Source organism: Oncorhynchus kisutch, linkage group LG15, assembly GCF_002021735.2.
Source record: "Oncorhynchus kisutch isolate 150728-3 linkage group LG15, Okis_V2, whole genome shotgun sequence".
In the NCBI taxonomy this organism is placed as follows: Eukaryota; Metazoa; Chordata; class Actinopteri; order Salmoniformes; family Salmonidae; genus Oncorhynchus; species Oncorhynchus kisutch.
Window position 1 is genome coordinate 8176913 of NC_034188.2, and position 16348 is coordinate 8193260.

Here is a 16348-nt window from a genome sequence, read left to right on the forward strand (position 1 = left end):
TCCAATCAAGGATTTGACATGAACAACCACGGTAGGAGGTGCAACTGCCACCGTGAGAGCACAGGACTTGGTGGCTGGTTGGTTAGGGGCAATGGACTACACTATTGAGTTGGAACCCCATCCGTGACACACAACATTGCTTCTTTTCTCCCTTGCATGGGCGACATGAAAATAAAAAACCTGAAATAAAGCAGAACATGTGATAGCTTGAGCAAACAAACTCAATAAAGATGGCAGTGGTGGGATTTGAACCCACGCCTCCGTAGAGACTGGAGCCTTAATCCAGCGCCTTAGACGCTCGGACACACTACCCAGCTCTGGCAAAGTATTCACACTTTCTCGTCAGTTACCTAGAGCGTCTGCACTCCCTTGTATTTTAGTCTTCTTTTTCATTTTCATCTTTAAAATCTTTATGTATCTCATGTTGCTCTTGCGTCCTTCATCTTTTTTGATTCTCTTTTTAAAAATCTTAATTTATCTGATGTTGCTCTTTCTTCCATCGTATAAACTTAGAATTAGTTTCTGCTTTTATGTCTGAGCAGATTGAATTAGAAAAACACGGCAGATAATTGCAATAACAGCCGTGGGAATTTGGGTCAAGGCATGGATTCCCTTATTTGTCCGGTGTCCTTGGTGGCCTTGTTGAAATTACATTACAGTTTTCTGTTGAGAAAAAGTTGCAGAGGTGGACTTTGAAACCGACACCCCTCCCGAAAGACTGGGTCCTTAATCCAGTTCTCTGGACAGCTCGGCCACAGTACCCATTGTTAAAATGGACTGCTTGGTCATCGCACAGACCATCACAACTTTCCTTTTTTCCAATCAAGGATTTGACATGAAACAACCACCGGTAGGAGGTGTCAACTGCCACCGTGAGAGCACAGGACTTGGTGGCTGGTTGTTAGGGCAATGGACTACAGTCACACTATTGAGTTGGAACCCCATCCGGGACACACAACATTGCTTCTTTTCTCCCTTGCATGGGCGACATGAAAGTAAAATCCCTGAATAAAGCAGAACATGTGATAGCTTGCTCAAAGAAACTAATAAAGATGGCAGTGGTGGGATTTGAACCCACACCTCCTTAGAGACTGGAGCCTAATCCAGCGCCTTAGACCACTTGGCCACACTCCCAGATCTGTAAAGATTTTCACACTTTCTCGTCAGTTACCTAGAGCGTCTGCACTTCCCTTGTAATTATAGTCTCTTTTTCATTTTCTTCTTTAAAATCTTTATGTATCTCATGTTGGTCTTGCGTCCTTCATCTTTTTTTTGATTCTCTTTTTAAAAATCTTAATTTATCTGATGTTGCTCTTTCTTCCATCGTATAAACTTAGAATTAGTTTCTGCTTTTATGTCTGAAGCAGATTGAATTAGAAAAACACAGCAGATAATTGCAATAACAGCCGTGGGAATTTGGGTCAAGGCTGGATTCCCCTTTATTTGTCCGGTGTCCTTGGTGGCCTTGTTGAAATTACATTACAGTTTTCTGTTGAGAAAAAAGTTGCAGCGGTGAACTTTAAACCGACACCTCCCGAAAGACTGGGTCCTTAAATCCAGTTCTCTGGACAGCCTCGGCCACAGTACCCATTGTTAAATGGACTGCTTGGTCATCACACAGACCCATCACAACTTCCTTTTTTCCAATCAGGATTTGACGTGACCAACCACCGGTAGGAGGTGCAACTGCCCACCGCGGGGGCACAGGACTTGGTGGCTGGTTGGTTAAGGCGATGGACTACACTATTGAGTTGGACCCCACCCGGGACACACAACATTGCTTCTTTTCCCCTTGCATGGGCGACATGAAAATAAAAACCCTGAAATAAAGCAGAAACATGTGATAGCTTGAGCAAACAAACTCAATAAAGATGGCAGTGGTGGGATTTGAACCACGCCTCCTTAGAGACTGGAGCCTTAATCCAGCGCCTTAGACCGCGCGGACACACTACCCAGCTCTGGCCAAAGTATTCACACTTTCTCGTCAGTTACCTAGAGCGTCTGCACTCCCTTGTATTTTAGTCTTCTTTTTCATTTTCATCTTTAAAATCTTTATGTATCTCATGTTGCTCTTGCGTCCTTCATCTTTTTTGATTCTCTTTTTAAAAATCTTAATTTATCTGATGTTGCTCTTTCTTCCATCGTATAAACTTAGAATTAGTTTCTGCTTTTATGTCTGAAGCAGATTGAATTAGAAAAACACGGCAGATAATTGCAATAACAGCCGTGGGAATTTGGGTCAAGGCTGGATTCCCTTTATTTGTCCGGTTGTCCTTGGTGGCCTTGTTTGAAATTACATTTACAGTTTTCTGTTGAGAAAAAGTTGCAGCGGTGAACTTTAAACCGACACCTCCCGAAAGACTGGGTCCTTAAATCCAGTTCTCTGGACAGCTCGGCCACAGTACCCATTGTTAAAATGGACTGCTTGGTCGTCGCACAGACCATCACAACTTTCCTTTTTTCCAATCAAGGATTTGACATGAACAACCACCGGTAGGAGGTGCAACTGCCACCGTGAGGAGCACAGGACTTGGTGGCTGGTTGGTTAGGGCAATGGACTACAGTCACACTATTGAGTTGGAACCCCATCCGGGACACACAACATTGCTTCTTTTCTCCCTTGCATGGGCGACATGAAAGTAAAATCCCTGAAATAAAGCAGAACATGTGATAGCTTGCTCAAAGAAACTCAATAAAGATGGCAGTGGTGGGATTTGAACCCACACCTCCTTAGAGACTGGAGCCTAAATCCAGCGCCTTAGACCACTTGGCCACACTACCCAGATCTGTAAAGATTTTCACACTTTCTCGTCAGTTACCTAGAGCGTCTGCACTCCCTTGTATTATAGTCTTCTTTTTCATTTTCTTCTTTAAAATCTTTATGTATCTCATGTTGGTCTTGCGTCCTTCATCTTTTTTGATTCTCTTTTTAAAAATCTTAATTTATCTGATGTTGCTCTTTCTTCCATCGTATAAACTTAGAATTAGTTTCTGCTTTTATGTCTGAAGCAGATTGAATTAGAAAAACACAGCAGATAATTGCAATAACAGCCGTGGGAATTTGGGTCAAGGCTGGATTCCCTTTATTTGTCCGGTGTCCTTGGTGGCCTTGTTTGAAATTACATTACAGTTTTCTGTTGAGAAAAAGTTGCAGCGGTGAACTTTAAACCGACACCTCCCGAAAGACTGGGTCCTTAAATCCAGTTCTCTGGACAGCTCGGCCACAGTACCCATTGTTAAAATGGACTGCTTGGTCATCACACAGACCATCACAACTTTCCTTTTTTCCAATCAAGGATTTGACGTGAACAACCACCGGTAGGAGGTGCAACTGCCACCGCGGGGGCACAGGACTTGGTGGCTGGTTGGTTAAGGCGATGGACTACACTATTGAGTTGGAACCCCATCCGGGACACACAACATTGCTTCTTTCTCCCTTGCATGGGCGACATGAAAATAAAAACCCTGAAATAAAGCAGAACATGTGATAGCTTGGCAAAGAAACTCAATAAAGATGACAGTGGTGGGATTTGAACCCACGCCTCCTTAGAGACTGGAGCCTTAATCCAGCGCCTTAGACCGCTCGGCCACACTACCCAGCTCTGTCAAAGTATTCACACTTTCTCGTCAGTTACCTAGAGCGTCTGCACTCCCTTGTATTTTAGTCTTCTTTTTCATTTTCATCTTTAAAATCTTTATGTATCTCATGTTGCTCTTGCGTCCTTCATCTTTTTTGATTCTCTTTTTAAAAATCTTAATTTATCTGATGTTGCTCTTTCTTCCATCGTATAAACTTAGAATTAGTTTCTGCTTTATGTCTGAAGCAGATTGAATTTAGAAAAACACGGCAGATAATTGCAATAACAGCCGTGGGAATTTGGGTCAAGGCTGGATTCCCTTTATTTGTCCGGTGTCCTTGGTGGCCTTGTTTGAAATTACATTACAGTTTTCTGTTGAGAAAAAGTTGCAGCGTCGAACTTTGAACCGACACCTCCCGAAAGACTGGGTCCTTAAATCCAGTTCTCTGGACAGCTCGGCCACAGTACCCATTGTTAAAATGGACTGCTTGGTCATCACACAGACCATCACAACTTTCCTTTTTTCCAATCAAGGATTTGACGTGAACAACCACCGGTAGGAGGTGCAACTGCCACCGCGGGGGCACAGGACTTGGTGGCTGGTTGGTTAAGGCGATGGACTACACTATTGAGTTGGAACCCCATCCGGGACACACAACATTGCTTCTTTTCTCCCTTGCATGGGCGACATGAAAATAAAAACCCTGAAATAAAGCAGAACATGTGATAGCTTGCGCAAACAAACTCAATAAAGATGGCAGTGGTGGGATTTGAACCCACGCCTCCTTAGAGACTGGAGCCTTAATCCAGCGCCTTAGACCGCTCGGCCACACTACCCAGCTCTGGCAAAATATTCACACTTTCTCGTCAGTTACCTAGAACGTCTGCACTCCCTTGTATTTTAGTCTTCTTTTTCATTTTCATTTTTAAAATCTTTATGTATCTCATGTTGCTCTTGTGTCCTTCATCTTTTTTTGATTCTCTTTTTAAAAATCTTAATTTATCTGATGTTGCTCTTTCTTCCATCGTATAAACTTAGAATTAGTTTCTGCTTTTATACTGAAGCAGATTGAATTCGAAAAACACGGCAGATAATTGCAATAACAGCCGTGGGAATTTGGGTCAAGGCTGGATTCCCTTTATTTGTCCGGTGTCCTTGGTGGCCTTGTTTGAAATTACATTACAGTTTTCTGTTGAGAAAAAGTTGCAGCGGTGGACTTTGAACCGACACCTCCCGAAAGACTGGGTCCTTAAATCCAGTTCTCTGGACAGCTCGGCCACAGTACCCATTGTTAAAATGGACTGCTTGGTCATCACACAGACCATCACAACTTTCCTTTTTTCCAATCAAGGATTTGACGTGAACAACCACCGGTAGGAGGTGCAACTGCCACCGCGGGGGCACAGGACTTGGTGGCTGGTTATTTAAGGCGATGGACTACACTATTGAGTTGGAACCCCATCCGGGACACACAACATTGCTTCTTTTCTCCCTTGCATGGGCGACATGAAAATAAAAAGCCTGAAATAAAGCAGAACATGTGCATAGCTTGCTCAAAGAAACTCAAAAACAATGGCAGTGGTGGGATTTGAACCCACGCCTCCTTAGAGACTGGAGCCTAAATCCAGAGCCTTAGACCGCTCGGCCACACTACCCAGACTCTGGAAAGATTTTCACACTTTCTCGTCAGTTACCTAGAGCGTCTGCACTCCCTTGTATTATAGTCTTCTTTTTCATTTTCTTCTTTAAAATCTTTATGTATCTCATGTTGGCTCTTGCGTCCTTCATCTTTTTTTGATTCTCTTTTTAAAAATCTTAATTTATCTGATGTTGCTCTTTCTTCCATCGTATAAACTTAGAATTCGTTTCTGCTTTTATGTCTGAAGCAGATTGAATTAGAAAAACACAGCAGATAATTGCAATAACAGACGTGGGAATTAGGGGTAAAGGCAGGATTCCCTTTATTTGTCCGGTGTCCTTGGTGGCCTTTTTGAAATTACATTACAGTTTCTGTTGCGAAAAAGTTGCAGAGGTGGACTTTGAAACGACACCTCCAAAAGACTGGGTCCTTTAATCCAGTTCTCTGGATAGCTCGACCACAGTACCCACTGTTAAATGGACTGCTTGGTCGTCGCACAGACCATCACAACTTTCCTTTTTTCCAATCAAGGATTTGACATGAACAACCACCGGTAGGAGGTGCAACTGCCACCGTGAGAGCACAGGACTTGGTGGCTGGTTGGTTAGGGCAATGGACTACACTATTGAGTTGGAACCCATCCGTGACACACAACATTGCTTCTTTTCTCCCTTGCATGGGCGACATGAAAGTAAAAGCCTGAAATAAAGCAGAACATGTCATAGCTTGCTCAAAGAAACTCAATAAACATGGCAGTGGTGGGATTTGAAACCACGCCTCCTTAGAGACTGGAGCCTAAATCCAGAGCCTTAGACCGCTCGGCCACACTACCCAGATCTGGAAGATTTTCACACTTTCTCGTCAGTTACCTAGAGCGTCTGCACTCCCTAGTATTATAGTCTTCTTTTTCATTTTCTTCTTTAAAATCTTATGTATCTCATGTTGCTCTTGCGTCCTTCATCTTTTTTGATTCTCTTTTTAAAATCTTAATTTATCTGATGTTGCTCTTTCTTTCATCGTATAAACTTAGAATTAGTTTCTGCTTTTATGTCTGAAGCAGATTGAATTAGAAAAACACAGCAGATAATTGCAATAACAGACGTGGGAATTAGGGTAAAGGCAGGATTCCCTTTATTTGTCCGGTGTCCTTGGTGGCCTTTTTGAAATTACATTACAGTTTCTGTTGCGAAAAGTTGCAGAGGTGGACTTTGAAACGACACCTCCAAAAGACTGGGTCCTTTAATCCAGTTCTCTGGATAGCTCGACCACAGTACCCACTGTTAAAATGGACTGCTTGGTCGTCGCACAGACCATCACAACTTTCCTTTTTTCCAATCAAGGATTTGACATGAACAACCACCGGTAGGAGGTGCAACTGCCACCTGTGAGAGCACAGGACTTGTGGCTGGTTTGGTAGGGCAATGGACTACACTATTGAGTTGGAACCCCATCCGTGACACACACATTTGCTTCTTTTCTCCCTTGCATGGGCGACATGAAAGTAAAAAGCCTGAAATAAAGCAGAACATGTGATAGCTTGCTCAAAGAAACTCAAAAACATGCAGTTGTGTGGTTGGATTGTGAACCCACGCCTCCTAAGGACGACTAGGAGCCTAATCCCAGTCGCCTTTAGACCGCTCGTGCACACTACCAGATCTGGAAAGATTTTCATCACTCTCGTCGTCAGTCTACCTTAGAGCGTCTGCATCTCCCTGTATTATAGGCTTTTCTTTTTCATTTTTTCGTCCTTAAAATCTTTATGTATCTCCTGTTGGCTCTTGCGTCCTTCATCTTTTTTTGATTCTCTTTTAAAAAATCTTAATTTATATCCTGATGTATTGCTCTTTCTTCCATCAGTCTAAAGCTGTAGAATTCCGTTCTGCTGCTTTATGTCTGAAGCAGCTTGAATTAGAACAACACACAGCAGATAATTGCAATAACAGACGTGGGAATTAGGGTAAAGGCAGGATTCCCTTTATTTGTCCGGTGTCCTTGGTGGCCTTTTGAAATTACATTACAGTTTTCTGTTGCGAAAAAGTTGCAGAGGTGGACTTTGAACGACACCTCCAAAGACTGGGTCCTTTAATCCAGTTCTCTGGATAGCTCGACCACAGTACCCACTGTTAAAATGGACTGCTTGGTCGTCGCACAGACCATCACAACTTTCCTTTTTTCCAATCAAGGATTTGACATGAACAACCACCGGTAGGAGGTGCAACTGCCACCGTGAGAGCACAGGACTTGGTGGCTGGTTGGTTAGGGCAATGGACTACACTATTGAGTTGGAACCCCATCCGTGACACACAACATTGCTTCTTTTCTCCTTGCATGGGCGACATGAAAGTAAAAAGCCTGAAATAAAGCAGAACATGTGATAGCTTGCTCAAAGAAACTCAAAAACAATGGCAGTGGTGGGATTTGAACCCACGCCTCCTTAGAGACTGGAGCCTAAATCCAGCGCCTTAGACCGCTCGGCCACACTACCCAGATCTGGAAAGATTTTCACACTTTCTCGTCAGTTACCTAGAGCGTCTGCACTCCCTTGTATATAGTCTTCTTTTTCATTTTCTTCTTTAAAATCTTTATGTATCTCATGTTGCTCTTGCGTCCTTCATCTTTTTTTGATTCTCTTTTTAAAAATCTTAATTTATCTGATGTTGCTCTTTCTTCTCATCGTATAAACTTAGAATTAGTTTCTGCTTTTATGTCTGAAGCAGATTGAATTAGAAAAACACAGCAGATAATTGCAATAACAGACGTGGGAATTAGGGTAAAGGCAGGATTCCCTTTATTTGTCCGGTGTCCTTGGTGGCCTTTTTGAAATTACATTACAGTTTTCTGTTGCGAAAAAGTTGCAGAGGTGGACTTTGAACCGACACCCCAAAAGACTGGGTCCTTTAATCCAGTTCTCTGGATAGCTCGACCACAGTACCCACTGTTAAAATGGACTGCTTGGTCGTCGCACAGACCATCACAACTTTCCTTTTTTCCAATCAAGGATTTGACATGAACAACCACCGGTAGGAGTGCAACTGCCACCGTGAGAGCACAGGACTTGGTGGCTGGTTGGTTAGGGCAATGGACTACACTATTGAGTTGGAACCCCATCCGTGACACACAACATTGCTTCTTTTCTCCCTTGCATGGGCGACATGAAAGTAAAAAGCCCTGAAATAAAGCAGAACATGTGATAGCTTGCTCAAAAACTCAAAAACATGGCAGTGGTGGGATTTGAACCCACGCCTCCTTAGAGACTGGAGCCTAAATCCAGCGCCTTAGACCGCTCGGCCACACTACCCAGATCTGGAAAGAATTTCACACTTTCTCGTCAGTTACCTAGAGCGTCTGCACTCCCTTGTATTATAGTCTTCTTTTTCATTTTCTTCTTTAAAATCTTTATGTATCTCATGTTTGCTCTTGCGTCCTTCATCTTTTTTTGATTCTCTTTTTAAAAATCTTAATTTATCTGATGTTGCTCTTTCTTCCATCGTATAAACTTAGAATTAGTTTCTGCTTTTATGTCTGAAGCAGATTGAATTAGAAAACACAGCAGATAATTGCAATAACAGACGTGGGAATTAGGGTAAGGCAGGATTCCCTTTATTTGTCCGGTGTCCTTGGTGGCCTTTTTGAAATTACATTACAGTTTTCTGTTGCGAAAAAAGTTGCAGAGGTGGACTTTGAACCGACACCTCCAAAGACTGGGTCCTTTAATCCAGTTCTCTGGATAGCTCGACCACAGTACCCACTGTTAAAATGGACTGCTTGGTCGTCGCACAGACCATCACAACTTTCCTTTTTTCCAATCAAGGATTTGACATGAACAACCACCGGTAGGAGGTGCAACTGCCACCGTGGAGCACAGGACTTGGTGGCTGGTTGGTTAGGGCAATGGACTACACTATTGAGTTGGAACCCCATCCGGACACACAACATTGCTTCTTTTCTCCCTTGCATGGGCGACATGAAAGTAAAACCCTGAAATAAAGCAGAACATGTGATAGCTTGCTCAAAGAAAACTCAAAAAATGGCAGTGGTGGGATTTGAACCCACGCCTCCTTAGAGACTGGAGCCTAAATCCAGCGCCTTAGACCGCTCGGCCACACTACCCAGATCTGGAAAGATTTCACACTTTCTCGTCAGTTACCTAGAGCGTCTGCACTCCTTGTATTATAGTCTTCTTTTTCATTTTCTCTTCTTTAAATCTTTATGTATCTCATGTTGCTCTTGCGTCCTTCATCTTTTTTTGATTCTCTTTTTAAAAATCTTAATTTATCTGATGTTGCTCTCTTCCATCGTATAAACTTAGAATTAGTTTCTGCTTTTATGTCTGAAGCAGATTGAATTAGAAAACACAGCAGATAATTGCAATAACAGACGTGGGAATTAGGGTAAAGGCTGGATTCCCTTTATTTGTCCGGTGTCCTTGGTGGCCTTTTTGAAATTACATTACAGTTTTCTGTTGCGAAAAGTTGCAGCGGTGGACTTTGAAACGACACCTCCAAAGACTGGGTCCTTTAATCCAGTTCTCTGGACAGCTCGACCACAGTACCCACTGTTTAAAATGGACTGCTTGGTCGTCGCACAAGACCATCACAACTTTCCTTTTTTCCAATCAAGGATTTGACGTGAACAACCACCGGTAGGAGGTGCAACTGCCACCGTGGAGCACAGGACTTGGTGGCTGGTTGGTTAGGGCATGGACTACACTATTTGAGTTGGAACCCCATCCGGGACACACAACATTGCTTCTTTTCTCCCTTGCATGGGCGACATGAAAGTAAAAACCCTGAAATAAAGCAGACATGTGATAGCTTGCTCAAAGAAACTCAAAAAATGGCAGTGGTGGGATTTGAACCCAACCTCCTTAGAGACTGGAGCCTAAATCCAGCGCCTTAGACCGCTCGGCCACACTACCCAGCTCTGGAAAGATTTTCACACTTTCTCGTCAGTTACCTAGAGCGTCTGCACTCCCTTGTATTATAGTCTTCTTTTTCTTTTCTTCTTTAAAATCTTTATGTATCTCATGTTGCTCTTGCGTCCTTCACTTTTTTTTGATTCTCTTTTTAAAAATCTTAAATTTATCTGATGTTGCTCTTTCTTCCTCGTATAAACTTAGAATTAGTTCTGCTTTTATGTCTGAAGCAGAGGGAATTAGAACACAGCAATAATGCAATAACAGACGTGAAATTAGGGTAAAGGCAGGATTCCCTTTATTGTCCGGTGTCCTTGTGGCCTTTTGAAATTACATTAGATGGATATAGATGCCTGGTGTCTGGGAGTGACAGGTTATTATAGATGGATAGAGATGCCTGGTGTCTGGAAGTGACAGGTTATTATAGATGGATAGAGATGCCTGGTGTCTGGGAGTGACAGGTTATTATAGATGGATAGAGATGCCTGGTGTCTGGGAGTGACAGGTTATTAGGTGTTGGGAGGGAGAGTGACAGGTTATTATAGATGGTAGAGAGCCTGGGTGTCTGGAAGAGTACAGGTTATTATAGCTGATAGAGATGCTGTGTTGGGTGAAGGTTATTATGATGGATAGAGATGCCTGGTGTCTGGGAGTGACAGGTTATATAATGGATAGAGATTGCCTGGTGTCTGGGAGTGACAGGATTATAGTGATAGAGATGCCTGTGTCTGGGAGTGGAGTGGAAGGTTATTCTAGATGGATAGAGATGCCCTGGGTCTGGGAGGTCGGTAGTGACAGGTCATTATAGATGGATAGAGCTGCCTGGTGGTCTGGGAGTAGTGACAGGTTATTATGACTGGAGAGAGATGCCTGGTGTCTGGGAGTGAAGGTTATTATAGATGGATATAGATGCCTGTGTCTGGGAGTGTAGTGACAGGTTATATAGATGGATTGATAGAGATGCCTGGTGTCTGGGAGTGACAGGTTATTATAGATGGATAGAGATGCCTGGTGTCTGGGAGTGTAGTGACAGGTTATTATAGATGGATAGAGATGCCTGGTGTCTGGAGTGTAGTGAACAGGTTATTATAGATGGATAGAGATGCCTGGTGTCTTGGAGTGGACAGGTATTATAGATGGATAGAGATGCCTGGTGTCTGGGAGTGTAGTGACAGGTTATTATAGATGGATATAGATGCCTGGTGTCTGGGAGTGTAGTGACAGGTTATTATAGATGGATAGAGATGCCTGGTGTCTGGGAGTGACAGGTTATTATAGATGGATAGAGATGCCTGGTGTCTGGGAGTGACAGGTCATTATAGATGGATAGAGATGCCTGGTGTCTGGGAGTGACAGGTTATTATAGATGGATAGAGATGCCTGGTGTCTGGAAGTGACAGGTTATTATAGATGGATAGAGATGCCTGGTGTCTGGGAGTGACAGGTTATTATAGATGGATAGAGATGCCTGGTGTCTGGGAGTGTAGTGACAGGTTATTATAGATGGATAGAGATGCCTGGTGTCTGGGAGTGACAGGTTATTATAGATGGATAGAGATGCCTGGTGTCTGGGAGTGTAGTGACAGGTTATTATAGATGGATAGAGATGCCTGGTGTCTGGGAGTGACAGGTTATTATAGATGGATAGAGATGCCTGGTGTCTGGGAGTGTAGTGACAGGTTATTATAGATGGATAGAGATGCCTGGTGTCTGGGAGTGTAGTGACAGGTTATTATAGATGGATAGAGATGCCTGGTGTCTGGGAGTGACAGGTCATTATAGATGGATATAGATGCCTGGTGTCTGGGAGTGTAGTGACAGGTTATTATAGATGGATAGAGATGCCTGGTGTCTGGAAGTGACAGGTTATTATAGATGGATAGAGATGCCTGGTGTCTGGGAGTGTAGTGACAGGTTATTATAGATGGATAGAGATGCCTGGTGTCTGGGAGTGACAGGTCATTATAGATGGATATAGATGCCTGGTGTCTCGGAGTGTAGTGACAGGTTATTATAGATGGATAGAGATGCCTGGTGTCTGGAAGTGACAGGTTATTATAGATGGATAGAGATGCCTGGTGTCTGGGAGTGACAGGTTATTATAGATGGATAGAGATGCCTGGTGTCTGGGAGTGTAGTGACAGGTTATTATAGATGGATAGAGATGCCTGGTGTCTGGGAGTGACAGGTTATTATAGATGGATAGAGATGCCTGGTGTCTGGGAGTGTAGTGACAGGTTATTATAGATGGATAGAGATGCCTGGTGTCTGGGAGTGACAGGTCATTGTAGATGGATATAGATGCCTGGTGTCTGGGAGTGTAGTGACAGGTTATTATAGATGGATAGAGATGCCTGGTGTCTGGGAGTGTAGTGACAGGTTATTATAGATGGATAGAGATGCCTGGTGTCTGGGAGTGTAGTGACAGGTTATTATAGATGGATAGAGATGCCTGGTGTCTGGGAGTGACAGGTTATTATAGATGGATAGAGATGCCTGGTGTCTGGGAGTGACAGGTTATTATAGATGGATAGAGATGCCTGGTGTCTGGGAGTGTAGTGACAGGTTATTATAGATGGATAGAGATGCCTGGTGTCTGGGAGTGACAGGTCATTATAGATGGATAGAGATGCCTGGTGTCTGGGAGTGACAGGTTATTATAGATGGATAGAGATGCCTGGTGTCTGGGAGTGGCTAGATAGACAGGCTTGAATGTGTCCCATATATAGTGCACTAGTTTTGACCAGGGCCCTTGGTCACCAGTAGGGCACTATGTAGGGAATAGGGTGCCATTTGAGAAGCTGACATGTACTGTACAGCATCTACCTACTCATAAATGCATTCATAAAATCTATCCTATCGCACGCATGAGGAATAGTGCATTTAAAATCTATCCTATCGCACGCATGAGGAATAGTGCATTTAAAATCTATCCTATCGCACGCATGAGGAATAGTGCATTTAAAATCTATCCTATCGCACGCATGAGGAATAGTGCATTTAAAATCTATCCTATCGCACGCATGAGGAATAGTGCATTTAAAATCTATCCTATCGCACGCATGAGGAATAGTGCATTTAAAATCTATCCTATCGCACGCATGAGGAATAGTGCATTTAAAATCTATCCTATCGCACGCATGAGGAATAGTGCATTTAAAATCTATCCTATCGCACGCATGAGGAATAGTGCATTTAAAATCTATCCTATCGCACGCATGAGGAATAGTGCATTTAAAATCTATCCTATCGCACGCATGAGGAATAGTGCATTTAAAATCTATCCTATCGCACGCATGAGGAATAGTGCATTTAAAATCTATCCTATCGCACGCATGAGGAATAGTGCATTTAAAATCTATCCTATCGCACGCATGAGGAATAGTGCATTTAAAATCTATCCTATCGCACGCATGACACCTGGTCTTATTGCACTGCAACATAATCATGTGATGCCCTACTCGTCTGCCGACAGATTCCATGATGTGTAAACATTCACACATATTGCATATCCATCCAGTATGAGGATAGTAAACTACAGGCCTGGATACTGTGGGTGGGTTGTGAAAGTGATCACATATCACATATGTGAACCTGTCTTGTAGGGGGGGGTCTCTTAAGGAAAATTCTATTTTAAATTTATAGTACAATCTCTAAGGAATCGAAGCATCGACAAGACCCGGGGGAATGAAATCCCGCCGATGTTTCTGCTGCTGTACATATACATTGTGTTACAGCGGTGGTTTGGGCTCAGCTGCTCTGGGGTCAGCTGGAGTCCAGGCTTGGATAACACCAGGGTTGAGGTTTCCGTTATATTCGTACAGGAATGTCACTGCATGTGTGTAACGTCCTGTTGTCAACCTGCAAGGAATCTTGTTTGTCCCCCTGGGGACTGTTTCTGCTGACCTGGTGACGGGACGAGCACGGCTACTCTGTGTGTGTGTTGATTTGGTTGTGTCTGACACACTAGGATGTCTGCACTCTGTGTCTGACCCTTCTTGTTTTCTTCTGACTGCTGCCCTGAATTCCAAAACTTCCTGTCCCTGGCCCTCGGCTTCAGCTAGACCCAGTTGTCTTTCTCTCCGTGGCCCTCAGCCTCACCTAGACCCAGCTGTCTTCCTCTCCCTGGCCATCAGCCTCACATTGACCCAGCTGTCTTCCTCTCCTTGGCCATCAGCCTCACCTAGACCCAGCTGTCTTCCTCTCCCTAGCCCTCAGCCTCACCTAGACCCAGCTGTCTTCCTCTCCTTGGCCATCAGCCTCACCTTGACCCAGCTGTCTTCCTCTCCCTGGCCCTCAGCCTCACATAGACTCAGCTGTCTACCTCTACCCGGCCATCAGCCTCACCTAGACCCAGCTGTCTTTCTCTGCCTGGCCCTCAGCCTCACCTAGACCCAGCTGTCTTCCTCTCCCTGGCCATCAGCCTCACCTAGACCCAGCTGTCTTCCTCTCCCTGGCCCTCAGCCTCACATAGACCTAGCTGTCTACCTCTCCCTGGCCATCAGCCTCACCTAGACCCCGCTGTCTTCCTCTCCTTGGCCATCAGCCTCACCTTGACCCAGCTGTCTTCCTCTCCCTGGCCCTCAGCCTCACATAGACCCAGCTGTCTCCATCTCACTGGCCCTCAGCTAGACCCAGCTGTCTTCCTCTCCCTGGCCCTCAGCCTCACCTAGACCCAGCTGTCTCCCTGGCCCTCAGCCTCACCTAGACCCAGCTGTCTCCCTGGCCCTCAGCCTCACCTAGACCCAGCTGTCTCCCTGGCCCTCAGCCTCACCTAGACCCAGCTGTCTCCCGGGCCCTCAGCCTCACCTAGACCCAGCTGTCTCCCGGGCCCTCAGCCTCACCTAGACCCAGCTGTCTCCCTGGCCCTCAGCCTCACCTAGACCCAGCTGTCTCCCTGGCCCTCATTCTCACCTAGACCCAGCTGTCTTCCTGGCCCTCAGCCTCACCTAGACCCAGCTGTCTCCCGGGCCCTCAGCCTCACCTAGACCCAGCTGTCTCCCTGGCCCTCAGCCTCACCTAGACCCAGCTGTCTCCCTGGCCCTCATTCTCACCTAGACCCAGCTGTCTTCCTGGCCCTCAGCCTCACCTAGACCCAGCTGTCTTCCTCTCCCTGGCCATCAGCCTCGCCTAAACAAAAGTAGTGCACTATATAGGGAATGCCATTTGGAACACAGTTTCAACCATGGTGGAAATAGCAAACATATTTCATATATTTCCTTAGACATATTTTGTACACCCCATGCTTTGACTTTTGAAGTTAGCTAAGTCCCATGGAATGTGTTCTTTCAGGCTGCGTAGAGGACAAGAGGAGACAACAGTACAGGTTATCTTTCAGGCTGCGGAGAGGACAAGAGGAGACAACAGTACAGGTTATCTTTCAGGCTGCGTAGAGGAGAAGAGGAGACAACAGTACAGGTTATCTTTCAGGCTGCGTAGAGGACAAGAGGAGACAACAGTACAGGTTATCTTTCAGGCTGCGTAGAGGACAAGAGGAGACAACAGTACAGGTTATCAAAACATTTGCAAGCGTTTCTAAAAAACTGTTTTCACTTTGCTATTTGAGGGTATTGTGATGTCATTTGAGGGTATTGTGATGTCATTTGAGGGTATTGTGATGTCATTTGAGGGTATTGTGATGTCATTTGAGGGTATTGTGATGTCATTTGAGGGTATTGTGTGTAGATTGATTTTTTATTTAATCCATTTTAGATGAAGGCTGTAACGTAACAAAATGTGGAAAAAGTCAAGGGGTCTGAACACTTTCCGAAGGCACTGTGTATGTTTTGCCATTAATGTAACGCCAAGTAACTGAGTCTCCTCAACTTGTTCAACAGCCGCACCTTTCATTACCAGATTCAGCTGAGGTCTAGAGTTTAGGGAATGATTTTTTACCAAATACAAAACACTCTTATTTTTAGAGATGTTCAGGACCAGTTTATTACTGGCCACCCATTCCAAAACAGACTGCAACTCTTTGTTAAGGGTTTTCAGTGACTTCATTAGCTGTGGTTTCTGAGGGTTATATGGTTGATTCATCATCATACATGGACACACATGCTTTGTTTAATGCCAGTGGCAGGTCATTGGTAAAAATAGAACAGATGGCCTGTCCCTAACTTTTAGTGTGACAGTCCTCCCTACCTGTTAGTGTGACAGTCCTCCCTACCTGTTAGTGTGACAGTCCTCCCTACCTGTTAGTGTGACAGTCCTTA

At 44.4% G+C, this 16348-nt stretch overlaps 1 protein-coding gene and 9 non-coding genes across 10 annotated transcripts in view; 1 reads left to right on the forward strand and 9 right to left on the reverse strand.

Moving 5' to 3' along the window:
• LOC109883589 (probable E3 ubiquitin-protein ligase MID2) overlaps positions 1-16348 on the forward strand; it is a 122759-nt gene that overhangs the window by 6076 nt on the left and 100335 nt on the right. The window lies entirely within an intron of this gene.
• On the reverse strand, positions 2700-2781 carry trnal-uag (transfer RNA leucine (anticodon UAG)). Its single transcript has one exon. It is a non-coding gene; the product is annotated as a tRNA-Leu (tRNA).
• Positions 3516-3597, reverse strand: trnal-aag (transfer RNA leucine (anticodon AAG)). The gene has a single exon. It is a non-coding gene; the product is annotated as a tRNA-Leu (tRNA).
• On the reverse strand, positions 4334-4415 carry trnal-aag (transfer RNA leucine (anticodon AAG)). Its single transcript has one exon. It is a non-coding gene; the product is annotated as a tRNA-Leu (tRNA).
• On the reverse strand, positions 5153-5234 carry trnal-uag (transfer RNA leucine (anticodon UAG)). Its single transcript has one exon. It is a non-coding gene; the product is annotated as a tRNA-Leu (tRNA).
• trnal-uag (transfer RNA leucine (anticodon UAG)) lies at positions 5969-6050 on the reverse strand. The gene has a single exon. It is a non-coding gene; the product is annotated as a tRNA-Leu (tRNA).
• On the reverse strand, positions 7622-7703 carry trnal-uag (transfer RNA leucine (anticodon UAG)). The gene has a single exon. It is a non-coding gene; the product is annotated as a tRNA-Leu (tRNA).
• On the reverse strand, positions 8435-8516 carry trnal-uag (transfer RNA leucine (anticodon UAG)). Its single transcript has one exon. It is a non-coding gene; the product is annotated as a tRNA-Leu (tRNA).
• On the reverse strand, positions 9247-9328 carry trnal-uag (transfer RNA leucine (anticodon UAG)). The gene has a single exon. It is a non-coding gene; the product is annotated as a tRNA-Leu (tRNA).
• trnal-uag (transfer RNA leucine (anticodon UAG)) lies at positions 10056-10136 on the reverse strand. The gene has a single exon. It is a non-coding gene; the product is annotated as a tRNA-Leu (tRNA).